The sequence below is a fragment of the Olea europaea genome, chromosome 14 (assembly GCF_002742605.1).
Source record: "Olea europaea var. sylvestris chromosome 14, O_europaea_v1, whole genome shotgun sequence".
Classification (NCBI taxonomy): Eukaryota; Viridiplantae; Streptophyta; class Magnoliopsida; order Lamiales; family Oleaceae; genus Olea; species Olea europaea.
Window position 1 is genome coordinate 6,172,761 of NC_036250.1, and position 7,330 is coordinate 6,180,090.

At 32.3% G+C, this 7,330-nt stretch overlaps 1 non-coding gene and 1 pseudogene across 1 annotated transcript; one reads left to right on the plus strand and one right to left on the minus strand.

The window, feature by feature from the left end:
- The first annotated feature begins 962 nt into the window (after window positions 1-962).
- LOC111409439 lies at window positions 963-6,336 on the plus strand (annotated as a pseudogene).
- Window positions 6,337-6,402: 66 nt separating this feature from the next.
- TRNAA-UGC lies at window positions 6,403-6,475 on the minus strand. The gene has a single exon. It is a non-coding gene; the product is annotated as a tRNA-Ala (tRNA).
- Window positions 6,476-7,330: the final 855 nt, after the last annotated feature.

Below are 7,330 nucleotides of genomic sequence, written 5' to 3' on the forward strand. Positions count from 1 at the left end.
TTAATAAAAAATGTGTCGATGAAATTTTTTTTATTTACATATAATATTATTTTAATGAAGAATGTGTGGAAAAAAAAAAGAGAATGAAAAATGCATTTTAAAAAAATGAGAATCAAACGGGCCTTAAGAATCAAATTCAGGATGCAAATTATTTAATTAAATAGGCAATATTAAAGTTATTTGATCTCAATTCTTTAAAACTCTTTTTTTCTAAACTTATTTTCAATAACATATTTTATAAGATTTTAATTTTTATCAATTTTTCAATAACACATTTCATTGATTTTATCAAAACTTAACAAAAATTAGTTTTTAATCAAACCAAACAGGGAGCTAAGAACAACACTTTTTAAGCACAATCTAGATATATCTTTCTAAGCATATAATTAGTTGCTGTTTGGGTGTAAAGTAATACTACTTTAACTCCATTTGAGTTTCACTTTTTGGTAGAATAGAATCTATTATAGTATATTTTTAGAATGTGTGATTAAAAAGTATAAAAATGCACAATTATTTTAGTAAAATAATGCATAATTGAAAGTTAATTCGAGAAAAAATGTATTGAGTTGGGGGTGGGGGTGAAGACGATGGATGAACTAATTCGAGAAAAAATGTACTGAGTTGGGGGTGGGGGTGAAGACGATGGATGAACAGTTTTCTTTTCTTTCTTTTTTTGTTTAAATTATTTTAATTATTTTAAGGTAATAAATAGCTAAGTTACCATTTTATCCTTTTAAATTTGGTCAAAATCAAATTTCTTGATCAACTAACGGTCAAATGGATGGAAACCATTCATTTGGACCTCATGTGCGAAATTTTCAAAAGTTGAGGATCTTTTCTGGCACAAATTGAAAGTTAGGGTAAATTCTGCAATGAAGTAAAAGGTTAGAGACCACTTGTTGAAATTTTCCCTATATATTGCGAAGAAAGTTTAAAAGAGAATATGGGTGATTAGCTGGAATATGCTGAGAGTGGAGCCCACAGCTCTAATTGTGCTTACTGCTAACGAGATTCTGAAACTTGATGGAATTAAACGCAACAACCAAACTCGTGCTGCATTCTGCAGATAAGGTTGGTCTTTGGCGTACATAGTCGAGGTCGTTTGAGAGTGAATTATTGTACGGAAAAATTCATATATGCATTAATAAAAAATATTAATTCACATCTTACCATGTGAATATATTATTAACTAACTAAAAATACTAGATTGACGGTTAAAAATGTTTAAAATACTACCTGCCAAAAATAAATCCTAGACCAGAATTTGTAACGGATGAAAAATTAAATATCTTCATATCACGTCCTTACATTATCTAACCTTCCATATAACAGAATTTAATAGAAAAAGGGCTCCCCACGATGACATAGATATTCATATCATGCTGGTCTCAATGCAAAAACATTCCGGCATCTTAATCACGAATTCTCATAATATTAATCTTCTGAATTCAGCCAACATGCATATTGCAAAAGTGAAAAATATTGTCAAGATTATAATTTATATCACAAAGAATTAATAGTCATTTTAATTCTACATATAGAAGTACTTTATATATCGATTCATGTATGATTCCTGTATGTAATACATTCTTATATCTGAATTGACTTTGTGAGATTACCATACTTAGCTGCCTTTTAATCATCACACAATAGGGTCAAAATCTAAAAGGTTTTTTCAAATGGATTTCATATTACATACACATTAACATCGAAAAATCACAAAGTTTATGTGCCATGTGAGAAAACGAAAGGGACAACCATGTGTGGACGTTGCGGAGGGAAGGATATAATAAAAGAGGTTGCTTGCACCCTATGCCTATGTGCCACATGAGAAAACGGAAGCATCGGTCCTAGTTGAATCAATAAATGAAGTCCATTTATATATAATGCTTTTAAATATTTACATTTACAACAAGAACCTAGATTGGTCATTTGTTCCTGACCCCGCGGGTACGTGTCTATGTGCGTAATGCTTCATTTACAACAGTGAGCTGTGAGGTTGTATACAGGAAGGATGTTAAAAGGTACAATATCATCAACTTCATAACGTCCTCATTTGATGCGTTCTAGGGATGGTTTAGAAAAGTTTGTTCCACATCCTTTTTGTACATGCTCTTCATATCGCTAAAGTAAATCTTTTTCAGTCTACATTCACCAATTTTAAACATGCTTATGTTGTCTTCTCCGACACATTTCAACTCAGTCACCAAACAAAATTCTTGACTTGAAAATCTAAGGAGATTTCTTGCAACGTTGAACCACATTTCATTGTCGTTGGATTGCTTCACTTCCATCAAAAGCATTTTTTGTAATGTTTGGTATAGAATCCGAATATAATTTATCAAGAGGAATTGTCCAAAACATGTTCTCGAAAAAATTTATTTCCATGTTTCAGTTAGATTGTCTTTTAGATATAAAATTACGTCATCTTTGAAGAAGACATTAATGTTGGCATCTACTCCGTTTAGTGCTTCTACAAAGTATACATAATCCTGTATGATTAAGAAAAGATAAAAGGTGATGTTAGTTTATTAGGAACCACAACTGCGAAAGCATAATGTCAACACTTAATAAAAATATGCATTAAATGTTTATGTAAAAATTTTAAAAAATGCACGTGTTCTCGTTCTATTTCATGATAAACATACATTTTCATCATCATGCGTTGATCCAAATCAAACAATGTATTCAGACAAATAACGAATATAGATTGGAAACATGTCAAAATTATGAAAATCTTTCTTGAACCTCTAAAAGGATTAGCATAAATTTAAGTACAAGAGTATAACAAAATGGAGAGAATTGCATGAGAAGCATTTATGAAAAGATTAAGAATGACCGGCTTAACAATGCCAGAGAAATTTTGGGAGTGATTGTTGCTGTTCAAACCCTTTGGTTTGATTCGAAGCTTGAAGCAGCTCTCGGTTCCTTTGGTGGTGGAGCATCACAACTTGTCCTCGTAGGTGCAAGTGAGTGTCAATGCTCATAACATTTCACTCTAATATTTGCATCTCTTCAAGGAAAGAGTACGAGTTATATTCAAAGTATTATCTGCTACACTTACTTGAACTTAAATGGCCAAAACTGTATGACACACCAAAACAAACAAGATTTTAGACGTAGTTTTTCTTTAATTATGTCCACTTCTATCCAATTCGCCTTAAATAATTTGCATAACAAACTTGCCATAAGAGAGCGTCAAACATGAGTGCTTGGTTCTCATTTTGGCCAATAAAAAACAATTTTCTACTTTCTCAATACATGGCTTATCCATTTTGTATTTTCCCATGACAAGCTCAATATAACAAAATAATAAGTAAAAAGAAAGTCATAACTCCTGAGTCGCATTTATTTTCAGAATCAAAGATTTGGGGCATTTTATCATGTCATTAAGATTTTGTATCCGAACTAATATGTTCACACGATCATGGATTATAATAGGCTATCCTTGTTTACTATACTTTGGCAAGTTAGGCATATCAACTAATAAATGCAGTTCTGGAAACATAATGAGTAGAAGATATTTGCATTCTATTTATAATTTGAATTCTGAAGTTTAAGCATTGAAAGAGGAACAAGGGATATGAGAAGATATTCTACAGGTTCCTGGAATAGGCTTAGCACATGCAATCAAACACAGTAGGCAGTTGGATTCATTCAACATTTTAGGCCGTAGTCTGCAACCAAAGGCAACTTGTTATTCTAATTTATGTACGATAGAACATAATGTTTTTAGTTGATTGAGGATTAATGAACAAAGGGGGGAAGTACCCTGTAGACAAAAACTTTTAACTTCAAAGCAAAATTGGCAAAAAGTCCATCCATGCAGAGATATGGAGAAGAGAAGGAAAAATAAAATTGAATTTTCCAAATATGGTTTTCTGTGCCTCAAAGCCCACATATTCCTATTCTCCAAATTACCATCAACAAGCAGTACAAACCGTGTTCTGTGACCGTTGTCTTTCACGTCTGAGAGAACTTTTCATTTCCTGTATCTCAGGAGATGTATAAAATTTAGACACAGATGTTTTATTCAAATAAGTGTTAAGATCAATGAAAATTCTCAACAAGAAAAAGGACTAAGAATTTCTAAATGTAGATATATTTGAACTACTACTATAGCTCCTTATAATGGAAAAACATTTCTTTTATAATGCTTTTTCATTCTATATCTTTTCTCCATTTTTAAGTTCTTTCCATACATGCTACTATAGTGTCAAAATTTTCCAGATAGTATAATCTTCAAAGAGGGAATGACAAAATTTATACACTTCCTCTCCCCTGCCAACCTTGTATTTAGCTTTTTAAAGGTTTGACATATATACCAGCAGATTCTTTCAATTTGACCCCACTGAGCTACTTGTAGCTCTTGTTAACCAATGTCTTAAAATGGCAAGTGCTTTGCATCATAGACAATTCAAGCTACAAACCCCTACAAAAATATTTTTTTAGCAAATAAAGATGTTGTACAGCTCAAAATCAAAACCTGAACCAAATTTATCTACTTACCTGCAGGAATGGATACAAGATCGATCGCCTTAGCTGCTTGAAAGAAAGCAGTGTTTTTGAGGTCGACTATGCAGAAGTTTTGCAATTGAAAACCAATATTCTGGAGGCAGAAGCAAATTCAAAAGATGACCATCAACATCCAATCATGACAGCAAAATCAGTGAGAAGAGTGGCAGCTTACCTGACAGAAGATGACTGGTTTGAAAAGCTTCAAATGTTAGAATCCGAGCCAAAGAAGAATACAGTGTGGGTTTTAGATTATCTCTCGCACACTGATGCCATGAAAGTGCTAAAAACTATTGCAGACAAATGAAATCCTACCCACTAGCAGACTTCATGAACAAGCAAGAAACCACACTATCCATCTCTATCTTTTAATTCTACAGTGATTGGCCTGATCAGTTACTGCCATCTCTAGGGTTTTCCAATGTGAAGCTTTCTCAGATTGGTGATCCAGAAGCCCATTTTGGCCTGTTGCAAGATCCACCAAATTTTTTCAACGAGTTACGCAATTTGCCTAGATCAACTCAAACTCAGCCAGATGATGGAACACCATGCTGTCGCTTGTATTTGTTACAGGCTTCTGGCTTACCCAATCAAACCATCTCTTGATGCTAGGTAGCAATAGTTTTTAAATGATATACATATCAAACTCCAATTTTTGAAGTACAGATGTAGGCAATATCGCTTGTACAATTGTTTGCAGGTTTAGTAACACAGATTGGCCAGCAACAGAACAGTATATAGACTTATCACTCCAAAAAGTCAAATGAAAATAATCAAATAGGTTGTAATATTTTGCAAATACCAAATGTGGGAGAAATTAAGAAATGTCTTGGAAAAAAGAAGCGAATGTGGGACAAATTAAGAAATATCACGGAAAAAAGAAGCTACATGCCAGATCTCGACAATGTTTATTCAGAGGCCTGTTCCCCAATTGTGAATCCATGACCTCACAACTCTTTGCTTGGGAGAAATGCCCTCTAAAAAATATATACTTTTATTAATCAATAAAGGTCTATTAGGACTTTTTTTTCAAGTTGTGGAGATTCTTCCATTGCGTAACAAATATAATTGACAACAAAAATTTTACTGATGGTTCCCCTTTACTACAATAGACCACATCTTATAATTCCAACATTATACTAAACCACCAAAAAAAAAAAAATTATTACTATAACTCATAAAAAGAAACCTTGAATGGAACAGGTACCAAAATAAAACCATTCATTTTGTAATTTAAGAATTCAAGATTACAGAAAATCTTCTAGTTGGTATTGAACTTAATATAAAACAATTGGAACACTGCACAGCCCTTTCCCAAAAATATTAATTACCAGTCAAGTCCAGTAGCTTGCCTTGCAGATCAGAACTTGACATCATAAAAGGCATTGATAAAACAAAATAAAAAAAATGAAACCTCTTATAGTTTCAGGAGAGCATCTGTGTGTGATGGTCACCGCATTTCAGAAATCAACCTCGTGCATTTATATAATGTAATTGTTATATATCACTAAAATCACAGAGTTTTGTAACGAAAAAGGTTATAAAAATCATCTAAATACACGCATGGATATAATACGATAAATTCCTACCTACAGCAGTCTCAAAAAATTCAATAATTAAGTACATGGAAAAATGATATTACCTCCTACATTAGCTTCAACTCACAACTGAATTCCTATCCTCAGGAATACAATCCCTAGCAGCAAACTTAAGCAACTTCTAAATTCCTCCACGTATTCGAGTTTCGATTGTGCATTTGTGCTTCATTCATTCCAGCCAAATCAATCATATGAAACCAGATCTACCATATAAGACAAAAGAAATCGCAATACTAAATAATACAAATAAGGAGGTAGGCATAGTAAGTTACAAAAAACACATCCCAAATGGAGATGCGGGGGATCGAACCCCGTGCCTCTCGCATGCAAAGCGAGCGCTCTACCATTTGAGCTACATCCCCTTTCGCTGAAATGTTTCATAATTTATATATAGATAAAAGTATATTTTATAAGATTAGTCAACCCTCCCATAAGTACAAATTTTTTGGACAAAAATTGTTGACATACAACACTTGACGTGACACCTTTGGAAGATGAAAAAAATTTAGAAAAAGGCCGATAAGATTTGGTCACATGGACATCGATATCAATTCTGTTAAAATTTTCTCGTACTTGAGCTTTATTGATCAAAGATAGACATACAATATTTTTATTAATTATTTTGTGCTAATTATTGAATAAAAAAATATTTAAGTGAATGAAAATTATCTATCAAGTTCAAAGTATTTACTTCACACAACCAATAGCTGTGTCGTTAGTTACTTTTATGAAACTATACCTTCGTTTCGGTTCATTTCTTCTCTTGATATTTTATTTTTTAAAGTTAAATATTAACATTAATCACATATTTTAAGATCCACAAGTATTACCTACTTATTAATCACTCATTTCGTTAAAAGTTGAATTTTACCAAAATAAAATCAGATCCAAATGTAGGCCACAATGGAGAAAAATATTTTCGAAAAAAATTGGGTTTTGAGGTATTATTGGACTAATATCTAGGGTCTAAGCGACGTTGCTGAAAGTTGATAAAAGTTTATGGATTCAATGAAACGTGTAGTGAAAAAGTGAATAAAACTCTATGATCCAATTAAATGTGTAATTAAATTGAAGTTTAATTAGTTTTAAAACGAATAGAAGCTTTACTAGACAAACATTATGTAACAATCTACGAGTCCCGTAAGGAGTAAGATAGTGATAAAGTACATGACAATTGATTTACTTCATTTGTCAAATTCATAGACTTGTTACTTCAA